Genomic DNA, 18,366 nt, shown 5'->3' with positions numbered 1-18,366 from the left:
TACTGGTAGCTGATGGCACATGGGTAGAACATGGGCATAGCTGATGGCACATGGGTAGAACATGGGCATTACTGGTAGCTGATGGCTCATGGGTGGAACATGGTCGTTAATGTACTGGTAGCTGTTGGGATGGATGATACGAGGCGGACTGCCACCAGTGAGATCTATGAAAGGTGGGCATGACTGGCGTAGGCACTTGATAGTTCCTTATGGTGAAAAAAAAAATGATGAGAGCTGGCACAGGCAGAGGAGGCTGCAGTCACCCGGGACCACTGGCGGGGGTTGCTATGGCTGGCCGGGTTTGGGGGGTCACTGTGAATGCCACTGTCATCGGCGGTACTTCTATGGAAGAGGACAGTGACATCACAGAATAAAATTACTGCAACACCCTCAGGGCATGGTACTGGATAATGTTAACCCCCAGCTGCTGCAGAACATCTTTTCTATTAGACCCTGACAGACATGAAGCAGCCCCTGTGTCCCTAACAAGGAGGTTTCGCCACAGCTGCCATGTGAATAAGACTCTGTTCACATCTGCCTTGCGGTTTGCATCATAAACAGAAGCCTCTGTGGCACGCGGTCACCGGCTGACGGACCGATATTGGGGTCTGGCCAGGTGATCGTTGTCCTGATGGTAAATATAGCATGCAGAATCTGCAGTGGGGGCTGACGCAGATGTGAACACAGCCTTATATGAAATGATGCATCCTCCGCTACAGGTTATACAGAAGATAAGACGTCGCCATGGAGTTCTGTACTCTTCTATAGTTATGGAACTGATATTATAATGTTATTGTTATGCTACATTGTATACTGCTACTGTCCTATAATTACCTGCAGTCCCAGCTGCTGCCACCAGAGGGCGATGTGCTCAGCTGCCAGCTCTCTCTATAGATGCCAATCACATCCTGAACTTTTAACCAGTGACCTTTACCTTATAGACCCAGACTGGATGCGCCCGGGGCGAGAGGAACACAAATTAATGTCAAATCCCAAAAAATACCAGGTCCTTTGTTCGGGAGACTTATTTCTCCATTATTAGTTTAGAGAAACATGGGAAGAATTAACATCCTAATTCCATTACATTAACTGCTCTGATGTTCCCCAAATGAAATTTCAGCAAGAAATTCCTGTCCCCGTCATTGTAAACTGTACCTCATGGAGGGGGGGGGGGATCACTGGGAACCCCCGCAGGCTGTGTGCACCCCGATACCATATAGCCATCCTACAGCTATGAGGAACATTGTGCAGGAGAAGAAGAGCAAGGAGGCTTTCTTCCAAAAACAGCGCCACACCTGTTCACAGGCTGTGTGTGGTATTGCAACCTCGCCCTGTCCGCTCCAGTGGAGCTGAGCTGCAATACGGAACACAACCCACGGACTGGTGTGGCGCCGGTCCTGGAAAAAGGCATGTGTTACTCGTTTAAAGGGGTTGTCTCATGAATGATATTATACATTTTTCAAACCAGCACCTGGATCTGAAGGCTTTTTTAATCGCATGTCATTAAAAATGTATTATCGCTACTGAGTTATTCAATGAAATCTATCTGTATAGCGCCACCTGCCGTTTGCTCTTTTTCTTAATTTCTCTGTCCTGAGATGGACGCACATGCTCAGTTTCATCCTTCAACTGGAAACAGGACTGTGGTAAGAGAGAACTGCTTCAGAGAGGAAATGTTCCCTGAGCTGTGATAGGGAGAGAGCCTGTGCAGAGAGGACACACCCCCCTGAGCTGTTATAGGGAGAGAGCTGCTACCAAAAGAACACACCCCAGAGAAAGGACACACCCACTGAGCTGTTATAGGGAGAGAGCTGCTACCAAAAGAACACACCCCAGAGAAAGGACACACCCACTGAGTTGTTATAGGGAGAGAGCTGCTACCAAAAGAACACACCCCAGAGAAAGAACACACCCACTGAGCTGTTATAGGGAGAGAGCTGCTACCAAAAGAACACACCCCAAAGAAAGAACACACCCACTGAGCTGTTATAGGGAGAGAGCTGCTACCAAAAGAACACACCCAAGAGAAAGGACATCCCCCCGCGCTGTTATAGGGAGAGAGCTTCTACCAAAAGAACACACCCCAGAGAAAGGACACACCCACTGAGCTGTTATAGGGAGAGAGCTGCTACCAAAAGAACACACCCAAGAGAAAGGACATCCCCCCGCGCTGTTATAGGGAGAGAGCTTCTACCAAAAGAACACACCCCAGAGAAAGGACACACCCACTGAGCTGTTATAGAGAGAGAGCTGCTACCAAAAGAACACACCCAAGAGAAAGGACATCCCCCCCGAGCTGTTATAGGGAGAGAGCTGCTACCAAAAGAACACACCCAAGAGAAAGGACATCCCCCCCCGAGCTGTTATAGGGAGAGAGCTTCTACCAAAAGAACACACCCCAGAGAAAGGACACACCCACTGAGCTGTTATAGAGAGCTGCTACCAAAAGAACACACCCCAGAGAAAGGACACACTCACTGAGCTGTTATAGGGAGAGAGCTGCTACCAAAAGGACACACCCCAGAGAAAGGATACACCCCTCTGAGCTGTTATAGGGAGAGAGCTGCTACCAAAAGAACACACCCCAGAGAAAGGACACACCCACTGAGCTGTTATAGAGAGCTGCTACCAAAAGAGCACACCCCAGAGAAAGGACACACTCACTGAGCTGTTATAGGGAGAGAGCTGCTACCAAAGGGACACACCCCAGAGAAAGGATACACCCCTCTGAGCTGTTATAGGGAGAGAGCTGCTACCAAAAGAACACACCCCAGAGAAAGGACACACCCACTTAGCTGTTATAGGGAGAGAGCTTCTACCAAAAGAACACACCCCAGAGAAAGGACACACCCACTGAGCTGTGGTAAAGGAGAACTGATTCAGAGAGAAAATATTCCCTGAGCTGTGATAGGGAGAGAGCTGCTACCAAAAGAACACACCCTAGAGAAAGGACGCGCCCCCTGAGCTGCCAGCTTGAAATAAATCTAGCTGAACAGTTGGAGCAATGAATGGGGAGATCTCTGGATCCATGTGAGGTACAGGGCTGGTTCTAGCTTTCTTAGAAAGAGATCGTCATGTTCTATGGGATGTCTGATCAATCATGGGATAACCCCTTTAAGTTTACTGTCCCTTTAAGAACTCTAGACTCTTGGGAGGAGGAGATTTAATGGGAAAAGGTCAGAAAAATAAGATTTGTTTTCTAATAATCTGGAAGAATCCTTTAAATAGGTCCCATACGGCTCTACAGGGAGCGGAGCGGTAATATATCGAGTTCATATCCGGATAATCTGCCCTTTGTTGGCCCAGCGCAGACATAATCGGACGCTCCTGAATCTGCCTCGTGCAGCTGCAGACAGCATCAGCCGCCATCAGAATGAGCCCCATAATAGTGGCGTACCGATCCTGGTGCTTCGCTTTTGAAGCCACCCGTCTTCACTTTCCTCTATGTACGTAGAGGTTATGTCTCTTTATATTAATCTCTGCCTTTAGTCTGAAAATATTAATTCTGCCATCTTTATTTTTTTGCACATTCATACATTTCTTCCCCTTATTTTTGCTGTATTGTAAAACGGAGTCTCCTTTTATAACTTAGAAACTGTCAACAAGCTGCCATTGATGGATCTCGTGCACTGTGAGAGCTGATTGGCTGATTAGGAATGTAATAACCTTGATTATTAACGATCTAATATAAGTATTATTGAGCCTGACGTCCTGGATATTCGAATAGGGGCAGGCCATGGAGCAGTTTGGGTCAGGAGGGTCCTAATGGGGGGGGGTTGGGGTCCTTTTCTTACTGGGTGCTGAAAATCTACATAGGGGCTACAATAAGGCAGAAATCAATCCAATGAACATGGCTGGGGGGGCGTGCAACCACTCCTGTAGTCATTGACAAGATGGTGGTGACATAAACTCATGTCAATGGGAGGGGGGCATTTTAAACTTTACTTTGTGACCCTCCCACTCCTCTGTGTACATCCATATTCACAATCCACGCTTAGAATAAAAGGAATATCGGCATGGTAGATCTGTCAACAGCAGCTAGCCTGCTTGTTGATGGTTTCCAGATAGCAAAACTAGGTTGCACAGAATAAAAGAGATGGATAGAAGTCCCACGGTACTTTATAAGGGTCCATAGATGGAGAATACAGCTGTATACCCGTGCAGATGAAGCGCTGCGGGATAACTGGAGTAGAGGGTTGTCTCCGGACCGCCCGGATTATTGTGCCGTAATTTCTCAGCACAAACTCTTGGGATTCATTGGCGCTTTTTAATGAAACCTGTACATCAGAGGGCGACGTGTTCCCCGCCTAAGACCTAGACTGGCCAGGTAGCAGATACTCCGTCATGTACTGTCACCTACTGGAGACGATGCCCCCTTCACCCCCCACCCCGCTGAGCTATGGGGCTGCTGGGATTCAAGGCAGACCCTAAATACTTCCATTTCACCAGCCAATATCTATGTTTTACATATCTGCAATTTTCGGACCTTAACTTGTCAAAAATTCCGCGATTTCTTAGTTATGTCAGCTTGGTCCGGGGGGGGGGGGGGGGGGGTAGCTGTCACATCCAGGCCCTGGATCCTGAGGGGCCCAAGGAGGCACCCGTCAGACGAGGCCTCTGTTACTTAGCTTGAAGTTACACCCCTGCCGCCATGTGCCAGTCACCCAGCTTTTTTAGGCCTCAGTCACATGACTGTATTTTCGGTCTGCATCTCACCCTGCATTTTTTACGGATCGAATGCGGACCCGTTCATTTCCATGGGGCCGCAAAAAAATGCAGATGTCATCCGAGAGCTGTCCGCATCTGTACGTCCATACCTCAAATTACAGAACGTGTCATATTCTTGTCCGGAGAGGCATTTCTACAAGGGATGTACAAGGACCGCATCCGTATTTTGCATGCCTGCGATTTGTAAACGGTCGTGTGCAGGAGGCTTTAAAGTCATGACTGGCCAATAAATCTGGTCTGCAACAGGGTACAAGCTGCAACTAAGCGGAGTGGCCCTTTGGTGCCCCCCGAGGCACGGAAATCTACCCAACAAGCTACACTCCTTTATGCTGGCATACTGTCACATACGGATATGAGGGAGACGCGTGTACTGGACAGCGTTATATACAGTGGTCTGCAAATGTTTGTGCACCCCTGGTCACAATTACTGTTCCTGTGAAAAGTTAAGCAAGTTGAAGATGAAATGATCTCCAAAAGGCATAAAGTTAAAGAGGACACATTCCCGTTGTATTTTAAGCAAAACATTTTTTATTTATTTCATCTTTTACATTTTCAAAATAACAAAAAAGGAAAAGGACTCAAAACAAAAGTTTGGGCACACTGCGTGGTTAGTACCTAGTACCTAGTATCACAGCTTGTAATCGCTTTTTGTTACAGCGAAGAGTCTTTCAATTCTTGTTTGAGGGATTTTCATCCATTCTTCCTAGCAGACATTTTCCGGTTCTGTGAAATTCCTGGGCCGTCTTGCTTGCACAGCTCTTTTGAGGTCTATCCACAGATTTTTTATGATTTTCAGATCAGGGGACTGTTAGGCCATGAAAAAACCTTCAGCTTGTGCCTTCTGAGGTAGTTTCAGGTTGCCATTTCCACAGTTTGAAATGTAATTAAGAAAAGGCAGCTAACAGGAACAGTGGAGATCAAGAGAAGTTCTGGAAGACCAAGACAGCTCCTCGTGGGTTTGCTAGAAAGGCAAATCAGAAACCCCGCTTGACTGCAAAATACCTTCAGGACAAAATCTGGAGTTGTGGTACACTGTTCTACTGTTCAGCGACACCTGCACAAATATGGCCTTCATGGAAGAGTCATCAGAAGAACACCACTCCTGTGTCCTCACCACAAAATTCAGCATCAGAGGTTTGCAAAAAGAACATCTCAACATGTCGTGTGGACTGATGAGGTTAAGATAGAACTCTTTGGCCACAATCCGCAAAAAGTTTAGAGAAAAACTGCACAGAGTTTCATGAAAAGAGCACCTCTCCAGCCATTAAGCATGGGGTGGATCAATCATGCTTTGGGGTTGTGTTGCACCCAATGGTACAGGAAACATTTCACGGGTGGAGGGAAGAACGGATTTAATGACATTCCAGCAAATTTTGGAAGCAAACATAACACCAAATGTAAAAAAGCTGAAGTTGAAAAGAAGATGGCTCATACAAATGGATAATGATCCTAAACACATCTCAAAATACACAATAGACGACCTCAAAAAGGCGCAAACTAAAGGTTTTACCATGGCCCTCACAGTCCCCTGATCTGCTGAAGGTTTCACCATGGCCCTCACAGTCCCCTGATCTGCTGAAGGTTTCACCATGGCCCTCACAGTCCCCTGATCTGCTGATGGTTTTACCATGGCCCTCACAGTCCCCTGATCTGCTGAAGGTTTCACCATGGCCCTCACAGTCCCCTGATCTGCTGATGGTTTTACCATGGCCCTCACAGTCCCCTGATCTGCTGAAGGTTTCACCATGGCTCTCACAGTCCCCTGATCTGCTGAAGGTTTCACCATGGCCGTCACAGTCCCCTGATCTGCTGAAGGTTTCACCATGGCCGTCACAGTCCCCTGATCTGCTGATGGTTTTACCATGGCCCTCACAGTCCCCTAATCTGCTGAAGGTTTTACCATGGCCCTCACAGTCCCCTAATCTGCTGAAGGTTTTACCATGGCCCTCACAGTCCCCTGATCTGCTGAAGGTTTCACCATGGCCCTCACAGTCCCCTAATCTGCTGAAGGTTTTACCATGGCCCTCACAGTCCCCTAATCTGCTGAAGGTTTCACAATGGCCCTCACAGTCCCCTGATCCGCTGAAGGTTTTACCATGGCCCTCACAGTCCCCTGATCTGCTGAAGGTTTTACCATGGCCCTCACAGTCCCCTGATCTGCTGAAGGTTTTACCATGGCCCTCACAGTCCCCTAATCTGAACATCATTGAAAATCTGTGGATAGACCTCAAAAGAGCAGAGCATGCAAGACGGCCCAGGAATCTCACAGAACTGGAAGACGTCTACAAGGAACAATGGATGAAAATACCTCAAATAAAAATTGAAAGACTTTTGGTTGGCTACAAAAAGTGATTCAAAACAAATAGGGTGCTACTAGGTAATAACCATGCAGGGTGCCCAAAGTTCTGCTTCAGTCCCTTATTCTTTTTTGTTATTCTGAAAATGTAAAAGATGGGAAAAAAAAAAGAAGTGTTTTTGCTTAAAATACAAAGGGAATGTGTCCCCTTTAACTTTATGCCTTTTGGAGATCGTTTCATCTTCAACTTGCTCAGCTGTTCACAGTAATTTTCATCAGGGGTGCCCAAGTTTTTGCATACCGCTGTACGGCTCCCATTGTAGTCACATACTTTAAAGGGCCAGTGCTGCCCAAAGACCGGTTCACAGCAGCGTTGACTCGTCTCCCTCATTGTCTGGAGCCGGATCATCCTTACCTCTGGAGGGGACAGGTGTCCGGGCTTTAATCACAGGGCTGGGAAGAGGAGCAGAAGGTCAGAGTAAGGCGGACAGCTGCCTGATCACCCATGAGACGGCATTATCTGGGTGTGAGGAGGGAGAAGACTTAGGCCTGACGCCCCCCCATCCCTATTATTGTCTGTACACTGCCGCCACCAAATATATATATATATATTGTATTCTGCCCTTGAAAAATGAAAGCTGGGCTGGGATTGGTTGCTATGGGCAATAAAGGAAATTTCTCTTTCCGTTTTCATAAATTGTCTCAGTCTCTCACAACTTTCAACACATCTGCATCGTCGGAAAAAACTCTCTCCTCTTGTGTTTACTACAAAGTACCAGTGCTTGCTGTCAGTGACTGGAATTTTTATTTATTTATGCCCTGGCTTTGTGCTGGCCACACAGCTGAGGTGGTGTTACAGTGTATCAGTCTAAGCAATCCTCTGTGAGCTAAACAAAGCAGTGGCATCCTTTCCTCTTCCATCTTGGGCTCCAGGTTGTGATTTGCGTTCCCCCCCAGCTTTATCTACGCTGATACATTGTAACAGACCACAGCTTTATCTACGCTGATACATTGTAACAGACCGCAGCTTTATCTACGCTGATACATTGTAACAGACTGCAGCTTTACCTACGCTGATACATTGTAACAGACTGCAGCTTTATCTACACTGATACATTTTAACAGACTGCAGCTTTATCTACGCCCGTACATTGTAACAGACCGCAGCTTTATCTACACTGATACATTGTAACAGACCGCAGCTTTATCTACACTGATACATTGTAACAGACCGCAGCTTTACCTACGCTGATACATTGTAACAGACCGCAGCTTTATCTACGATGATACATTGTAACAGACCGCAGCTTTATCTACACTGATACATTGTAACAGACTGCAGCTTTATCTACGCCGATACATTGTAACAGACCGCAGCTTTATCTACGCTGATACATTGTAACAGACCACAGCTTTATCTACACTGATACATTGTAACAGACTGCAGCTTTACCTACGCTGATACATTGTAACAGACTGCAGCTTTATCTACGATGATACATTGTAACAGACCGCAGCTTTACCTACGCTGATACATTGTAACAGACCACAGCTTTATCTACACTGATACATTGTAACAGACTGCAGCTTTATCTACACTGATACATTGTAACAGACTGCAGCTTTACCTACGCTGATACATTGTAACAGACCACAGCTTTATCTACACTGATACATTGTAACAGACCGCAGCTTTATCTACGCTGACACATTGTAACAGACCGCAGCTTTATCTACGATGATACATTGTAACAGACCGCAGCTTTATCTACGCTGATACATTGTAACAGACCACAGCTTTATCTACGCTGACACATTGTAACAGATTGCAGCTTGATCTACGCCCGTACATTGTAACAGACCGCAGCTTTATCTACACTGATACATTGTAACAGACTTTCAGCTGTGAGCAGGAAGACGCCCATGTGTCCAGTCTGAAGGGTGTGCTGGGCTGTGAGGACTGATGGCCTCCAGGGTGACAGTCCTGAGCCATTTGTATCTGGTCCCTGATACTCACGGAGCGCAGCTGCCCCGATGCCCCCCCGGGCGGGTGTGATACATGGGGGTCACATGAAGTTTACGCATTGGGGGGGGTCTGCAGAGGTAAATGCTCCTCTCTTATTACAACAGCAAATCATGTTCTGCAGGGGGCGAAGGCAACAGGCGCTGACTGTGCGGCGTCCCCTCCTGATGAGACCCCTCATTAGTCTCCAGAGGGGCAGATGAGCCCGGCCCAGAACAATAGACCCAGGACATGGGGGGCGGCCGGGGAGACCCTCAGATGGTCAGGGGCGAGATGGACGCCGCTGCAGAACATCCTGGGAGAAGAAACCTTCATTACATTCCCATTATATGATGACAATGGAGCAGGGTGCGGTTTCCTGAGACAGTATCACACAGACGTGGCTTAGATACACACAGACAGTATCACACAGACGTGGCTTAGATACACAGAGACAGTATCACACAGACGTGGCTTAGATACACAGAGACAGTATCACACAGACGTGGCTTAGATACACAGAGACAGTATCACACAGACGTGGCTTAGATACACAGAGACAGTATCACACAGACGTGGCTTAGATACACAGAGACAGTATCACACAGACGTGGCTTAGATACACAGAGACAGTATCACACAGACGTGGCTTAGATACACAGAGACAGTATCACACAGACGTGGCTTAGATACACAGAGACAGTATCACATATGTAGGCTTAGATACACTGTGGCCACCCAAGATAGGCTAAGATGCACCGAAACTGTATCACACATGATAGGCTTGGATATATGAAGACAACGTCAGATGTGAAAGAATTAGATACATAGTATCACACAAAAATCTCTCGTGCGAAAGGCTTAGATACACTGATACAGTAAGGACACAGTATCACACATGCTAGGCTTAGATATGCTGAGACCGAATTACATGCTACAGGATGAGGTCACATATGATAAACATAGAATCATCATAGGCTTAGATACACTTAGATACACGATCACACATGATACGCAGAGATCGTATTACACATGCTAGGCTTAGATACACTGAGACTGTATTACACACTATAGGATTAGGTCACATAAGATAAACTTAGATACACTAATACAATCATCATAGGCTTAGATACATTGAGACAGTATCACACATGATGGGCACTCACCGTATCACACATGCTAGGCCTAGATACAGTTACATACAAGGTCACACATGATACGCAGAGACAGTAGTACACCTGATTGACTTAGATACACAGACAGTATCACACATGCTAGGCTTAGATACACTGAGTCAGTATTGGGCACAGGATAAGGTCACACTTGATAAACTTAGATACACAAATAGAATCCTTATAGGCTTAGATACACTTAGATACAAGATCACACATGATATGCAGAGATAGCATTACACAAGATAGACTTAGATACACTGACACAGTATCACACATGATGGACACACAGTATCACACACTATAGGATTAGGTCACATATGATAAACTTAGATAAACTAATACAGGCTTAGATACCTTGAGACAGTATCACACATGATGGACACTCACTGTATCACACATGCTAGGCTTGGATACACTGAGACTGTATTACACACTATAGGATTAAGTCACATATGATAAACTTAGACACACTAATACATAGAATCCTCTTAGGCTTAGATACACTTGGATACAAAATCACACATGATACGCAGAAACAGTATTACACATCACAGGCTTAGATACGCTTAGATACAAGATCTCACATGAGATAGTATTACACATGATCGGCTTAGATACACTGAGATAGTACCGCGTACACATACAGTATAAGGCCTCATGCACACAACAGTATTTTTTCACGGTCCGCAAAATGGGGTTCCGTTGTTCCGTGATCCGTTTTTGTTTCCGTGTGTCTTCCTTGATTTTTGGAGGATCACCAGACATGAAGGAAAGTGAAAAAAAAATCTAAGTCAAGTTTGCCTTGAAAATGATAGGAAAAAAACGGACGCGGACGCGGATGACAATCTTGTGTGCCTCCGTGTTTTTTCACGGACCCATTAACTTGAATGGGTCCGCGAACCGTTGTCCGTGAAAAAAATAGGACAGGTCCTATTTTTTGGACGGACTGGAAACACGGATCACGGACGCGGATGACAAACGGTGCATCATCCGAGTTTTCAACGGACCCATTGAAAGTCAATGGGTCCGCAGAAAATCACAGAAAACTGAACAACGGCCACGGAACACAACAACGGTCGTGTGGCTTAGATACACTGAAACATTATCATACATGACAGACTGACATGGCATCACATATCATAGGTTTAGATACCCTGAGACAGTATCACACATGATAGGCTTAGATACGCTGAGACATGATGTAGCGCAGCTTTATCGCCACTTGCATCAGGTTTTTTTGGACACTGATTTAACTGGGGATTCGGATGGATGCAGCGTCCCTATGACAACACTTAATGGCCTGACAGGAGGAACTATTTATGAGAGCACTCCGGATAGAGAGGAGACCTGAAAAATAATGAGACCCCACCCGAAACCAACTGTCTTCCAAAAAAGCTGCTAACATGGCGCCTGTGGTTGTATAAACAAGAGTGCCAGCATGGGGCCCAACAACTGGCAGCTGCCATTTATTTCCTTAAAGGGGCTGTCCATTTTGTTTAATCTCCTTTGCGTAGAAAGCTCCCCCCTACAATACGCTGACCATGGAAAGTCCTGATCCTATAGATCCCATCGATCGGCTGCAGTCTGTGAAGTGTTCATTTTCCCTGCAGTGCCACCGCTGGTGAGATGAGGCATTACACTGAGATCACTGATACTGCTCTTCCTGTGTAAGTTACACTCTTAGGCCCCTTTCACACGAGCGAGTATTCAGTGCGGGTGCAATACGTGATCCGAACGCATTGCACCCGCACGGAATCCGGGCCCATTCATTTCAATGGGGCTGTGTACATGTGCGTTGGTTTTCACGCATCACTTGTGCGTTGCGTGAAAATCGCAGCATGCTCTATATTCTGCGATTTTCACGCAACGCTGGACCCATAGAAGTGAATGGAGCCGCATGAAAATCGCATCCGCAAGCGAGTGCGGATGCGATTCGTTTTTCACGGATGGTTGCTAAGAGATGTTGTTTGTATAACTTCAGTTTTTTATCACGCGTGTGAAAAATGCATTAAATCGCATTGCACCCGCGCGATAAAACTTAATGCGATCGCAGACAAAACTGAATGATTTGTTTGTGAAATCGCGCATATTTAACTGAACGCATTCGCAACGCATCCGGACCTAATCCACACATGCTCGTCTGCAAGGGGCCTGAAAGGCAGTTTCAATCGCTCGCTGGCGACTGAAGGTAGTCGTGGAGCCCTAACCTTAATGTATTTTGCGTTCCGTATACGGACCGTTTTCTGCGTTCCGCATACGGTCCGTATACGGAACCATTAATTTCAATGGGTCCGCAAAACATGCGGACAGCACTCTGTGTGCTGTCTGCATCCGTTGCTCTATTCCGTGGCCCCGCAAAAATTATGAGTCCTGTCCTATTCTTGTCCGTTTTGCGGACAAGAATAGGCATTTCTATAATGGGCCTCCTGTTCCGTTCCGCAAATTGTGGAAGGCACAAGGGCAGCATCGGTTTTTTTGCCAATCCGCACTTCTGCCAAAAACAGCACAGTCGTGTGTATGAGCCCTAAAGGGGTATCCCAGCCAAAACCATTTTCCACCTATCCACTAGGTGGGGCTGTTTTTGTAGCTCCCATAGAGCTTGAATGCTTGATCCTCACTTAAAATCCCCCCAACCCCCTCCTCACTGGGTTGGTTTGGTTGGGGTTGGATGACCCCTTTATTCTAGAGGTTGTAGGTCGCAGTGGATCTTAAAGAAAAAGTCTGGTCTCTTTAAGGTGGTTTAACCCCCGAGATGCCTGTGGAAAGATTGTAATGCATAGGGTGTAATCCATGGCGAATCCGCAGCGAAACCTCCTGTGTGTCCGGACCCTGACAACTCCGGGGCGAATGTCACCAGGACACCAGGATTTGCAGCAGCTGCTCTCCTGCCAGGTCCTGCGTGGTGTTTACCCGACTACCAGGAAATACACAATGTTCTGCACCGCAGAGCGCTAATTGTCAGCTCCCGGGCACTGAAATAGAAAGAACAGCAGAATCCAGGATCTCCATTAACACGAGAGCGACAGACGGCGAGATAAAATGGAAAATACACCATTTACCTTCCCCTTACTGGGCTCTCCAGTCTAGACAGCTGGCGGGACAAACCTCTCTTCTAACAGTTTGTTACAGTGTATCAGTGCAGGACAAATGTACCAGACAGGATTGTCTAGGCTGGAAATAACAGAAGAATCCTAATAATTCCGTACAGACTCTGGACGTCCATCTACTGTTCTTTCTATCTTTCTGCATCTTTCTATCTATCTATCTATCTATCTATCATCTACAGTCAGGTCCATAAATATTGGGACATGGACACAATTCTGACATTTTTGGCTCTATACACCACCACAATGGATTTGAAATGAAACTAACGAGATGTGCTTTACCTGCAGACTGTCAGCTTTAATTTGAGGGGATTTACATCCAAATCAGGTGAACGGTGCAGGAATTACAACAGTTTGCATATGTGCCTCCCACTTGTTAAGGAACCAAAAGTAATAGGACAGAATAATAATCATAAATCAAACTTTCACTTTTTAATACTTGGTTGCAAATCCTTTGCAGTCAATTACAGCCTGAAGTCTGGAACGCATAGACATCACCAGACGCTGGGTTTCATCCCTGGTGACGCTCTGCCAGGCCTCTACTGCCACTGTCTTCAGTTCCTCCTTGTTCTTGGGGCATTTTCCCTTCAGTTTTGTCTTCAGCAAGTGAAATGCTCAATCGGATTCAGGTCCGGTGATTGACTCGGCCATTGCAGAACATTCCACTTCTTTCCCTTAAAGTCTTTGGTGGCTTTTGCAGTATGCTTTGGGTCATTGTCCATCTGCACTGTGAAGCGCCGTCCAATGATTTCTGAAGCATTTGGCTGAATATGAGCAGATAATATTGCCCGAAACACTTCAGACTTCATCCTGCTGCTTTTGTCAGCAGTCACATCATCAATAAATACAAGAGAACCAGTTCCATTGGCAGCCATACATGCCCACGCCATGACACTACCACCAACATGCTTCACTGATGAGGTGGTATGCTTAGGATCATGAGCAGTTCCTTTCCTCCTCCATACTCTTCTCTTCCCATCACTCTGGTACAAGTTGATCTTGGTCTCATCTGTCCATAGGATGTTGTTTCAGAACTGTGAAGGCTTTCTTAGATGTCGTTTGGCAAACTCTAATATGGCCTTCCTGTTTTTGAGGCTCACCAATGGTTTACATCTTGTGGTGAACCCTCTGTATTCACTCTGGTGAAGTCTTCTCCTGATTGTTGACTTTGACACACATACACCTACCTCCTGGAGAGTGTTCTTGGTCTGGCCAACTGTTGTGAAGGGTGTTTTCTTCACCAGGGAAAGAATTCTTCGGTCATCCACCACAGTTGTTTTCCGTGGTCTTCCGGGTCTTTTGGTGTTGCTGAGCTCACCGGTGCGTTCCTTCTTTTTAAGAACGTTCCAAACAGTTGTTTTGACCACGCCTAATGCTTTTGCTATCTCTCTGATGGGTTTGTTGTGTTTTTTCAGCCTAATGATGGCTTGCTTCACTGATAGTGACAGCTCTTTGGATCTCATCTTGAGAGTTGACAGCATCAGATTCCAAATGCAAATAACAGACTGGAAATGACCTCTGGACCTTTTATCTTCTCATTGTAATTGGGATAATGAGGGAATAACACACACCTGGCCATGGAACAGCCGAGAAGCCAATTGTCCCATTACTTTTAGTCCCTTAACAAGTGGGAGGCACATATGGAAACTGTTGTAATTCCTGCACCGTTCACCTGATTTGGATGTAAATACCCTGAAATTAAAGCTGACAGTCTGCAGGTAAAGCACATCTTGTTCGTTTCATTTCAAATCCATTGTGGTGGTGTATAGAGCCAAACATGTTAGAATTGTGTCGATGTCCCAATATTTATGGATCTGACTGTATCTATCTCATATCTATCTATCTATTATCTATCTATCTATCTATCTATCTATTATCTTCTATCTATCTATCTATCTATCTATCTATCTATCTATCTATCTATCTAATATCTATCTATCTATCTATCTGATAGTCACTTGGATATTACATGTAACTGGGGAAGGGGACAGATAATCCAAAACTGACATCATTGAGTGACCTGAGACTGTCAAACTGCGACTTTCCATTGTCTGTAGAACTACAGGTCACAGAAGGCCCTGGAGAGCCATATGTCACATGGGCAGCCGCGGCTTGTGTAGTCTATATGCTGATCCATTCATACACCGCTCCATTGTCTGTTATGGGGGGGGGGGGGGGTAATAGCTTTCAGTGCTGAGGCGCAGAGTCATTATACTTTCTGCATCCCCATCGACTTCCTGTAAGATTTGCAGAATTCACACCCGCAGTCCTTGACTCACATTGCGAGAAAAGAACCCAATGGGTGTATCTGATAAGAAGATGGTGGTTGTGCTCCGCAGCTCCTGTGAAGAGCCAGTGTAGTGAGCTGGATGGCCAATAAAGCAAAACTAGACTAAAGGGCCAACATAGCACCGCTGAGCTGGAGGAGCGATGTAGCAGGGCTGGAGACCTGATGTAGTAGAGGTGATCTGGCATAGTAGTACTGGAGACCTGATGTAGCAGGGCTGTAGACATGATGTAGCAGGACTGTAGACCTGATGTAGCAGAGATGTAGGCCTTATGTAGCAGAGCTGGACACCTGCTGTAGCAGAGCTGTAGACCTGATCTTACAGAGATGTTAGCCTGATGTAGCAGAGCTGTAGGCCTGGTGTAGTAGAGATGTAGGCCTGATGTAGCAGGGCTGTAGACCTGATATAGCAAAGCTGTAAGCCTGAAATGTAGGCCTAATGTAGCAGAGATGTAGGCCTAATGTAGCAGAGCTGGAGACCTGATGTAGCATGCTGTAGACATGATGTAGCAGGACTGTAGACATGATGTAGCAGAGATGCAGGCCTTATGTAGCAGAGCTGGACACCTGCTGTAGCAGAGCTGTAGACCTGATGTTACAGAGCTGTTAGCCTGATGTAACAGAACTGTATGCCTGGTGTAGCAGAGATGTAGGCCTGATGTAGCAGGGATGTAGGCCTGATGTAGCAGGGCTGTAGACCTGATATAGAAAAGCTGTAAGCCTGATGTAGCAGAGATGTAGGCCTAATGTAGCAGAGATGTAGGCTTAATGTAGCAGAGATGTTGGTCTGATGTAGCAGAGCTGTAGGCATGATGTAGCAGAGATGTAGGCCTGATGTTACAGAGCTGTTAGTCTGATGTAGCAGAGCTTGAAGCCTGATGTAGCAGAGCTGTAGACCTGATGTAGCAGAGCTGTGAGTCTGATGTAGCAGAGATGTGAGTCTGATGTAGCAGAGATGTAGGCCTGATGTAGCAGGGCTGTAGGCCTGATGTGGCAGAGCTGTAGGTCTGATGTAGCAGAGCTGGAGCCCAATGTACGGTCGTAGAATTGAAGACCTGATGTAGCAGAGCTGGAAGCCTGGTATAGTAGAGCTAGACTGCACTGTGGCAGAAAGGCAGGCCGCAAAAAAAACTGTATAATCAGGTGACATTTAAATAGTCCAGCTTGGTGACGTTATGAGAGCACAATATGTTGCTGTGGCAACCCGATGCGCAGGAGGAAGGGAGCAGCGCATGGTGATGGACCAGGCTGGACAGGTGAGTAACATTTTGTAACTTATATTTATGTTTAATTTCCTCATCAATGTAAAGATATTGTTTTCTGTCAGTGAATAGAGATAGTGCTTGCTGTCAATGTAGTTTATAGCCAGAGACTGAAAACTCTGCACAGCTTTGCTGTGAGCTAAACACACTAGCAGCAGAGATCTCTTCCTGCCCTGATAGTTTGTTACAGTGTATCAGTGCAGATATAATATATCAACCTAGAGTCCAGACTGTTTAGCTCATAAGCCCTGTCCCTAGGAGCTGACGCTCTAACCCGGTATATTCATGTTATAATGTTTATCCAGCTGTGTACCTGCAGAAAATAAAGGCTGGGAGGCCCTATACTTAGCCTGGGTGACATTCCTCTCCAGGGCTTTCTCCTCCTCAGTGAGTCGGCCGGGGTCTTGGTGTCCAGCCTGGAAGGTCACTTCTTACTGGGAACAGTGTCAGGAAACTGAATTTGTGGGAACTGCACCTGTCAGTACTGGGACTGCGGGAAGAATGCGGACTCCATAAAATGTACTACTGCAGCTCACAAGTGTTTCCTGCAGGCATCCCGGGGCTATGATGGGAGTTGTAGTGCATGGTGTGGAGTTTGCCCCCGACTTTTCCACAATCAGATATAAGCAATGGATGATGAGATAGATAGATAGATAATAGATAGATAGATATGAGATAGATAGATAGATAGATAGATAGATAGATAGATAGATAATAGATAGATAGATAGATAGATATGAGATAGATAGAAGATAGATAGATAGATAGATAGATAGATAGATATGAAGATATGAGAGATAGATAGATAGATAGATAGATAGATAGATAGATAGATAGATAATAGATAGATAGATAGATAGATAGATAATAGATAGATAGATAATAGATAGATAGATAGATATGAGATAGATAGATATTAGATAGATAGATAGATAGATAGATAGATAGATAATAGATAGATAGATGATAGATAGATAATAGATAGATAGATAGATAGATAGATAGATAGATAATAGATAGATAATAGATAGATAATAGATAGATAGATAGATAGATAGATAGATAGATAGATAGATATGAGATAGATAGATAGATAGATAGATAATAGATAGATAGATAATAGATAGATGATAGATAGATAGATAGATAGATAGATAGATAGATAGATAATAGATAGATATGAGATAGATAGATAGATATGAGATAGATAATAGATAGATAGATAGATAGATAGATAGATAGATAGATAGAGAGATGCTCTGGGGCCCAATCATGTGCTATAACATTGTACCTATTTGTGGGGAATAACAATATGGCGGCTTTTTGCTGTAATGTGGGTTCTCTTCTATATGGCGCTACTATACGTACCTTTCATTTCCGTTACTTGTGTTGCTATAGGTGGTGGGCCCCCATCTTATTTTGCTATGGAGCCCTATGAATTATAGTTACGCCCTAGACATATAGACAGATAGATCGATAGATATAATATACGGTAGATATTAGACCTATGGA

This window comes from Bufo bufo, chromosome 7 (assembly GCF_905171765.1).
Source record: "Bufo bufo chromosome 7, aBufBuf1.1, whole genome shotgun sequence".
Taxonomy (NCBI): Eukaryota; Metazoa; Chordata; class Amphibia; order Anura; family Bufonidae; genus Bufo; species Bufo bufo.
This window is presented reverse-complemented; position numbering follows the sequence as displayed.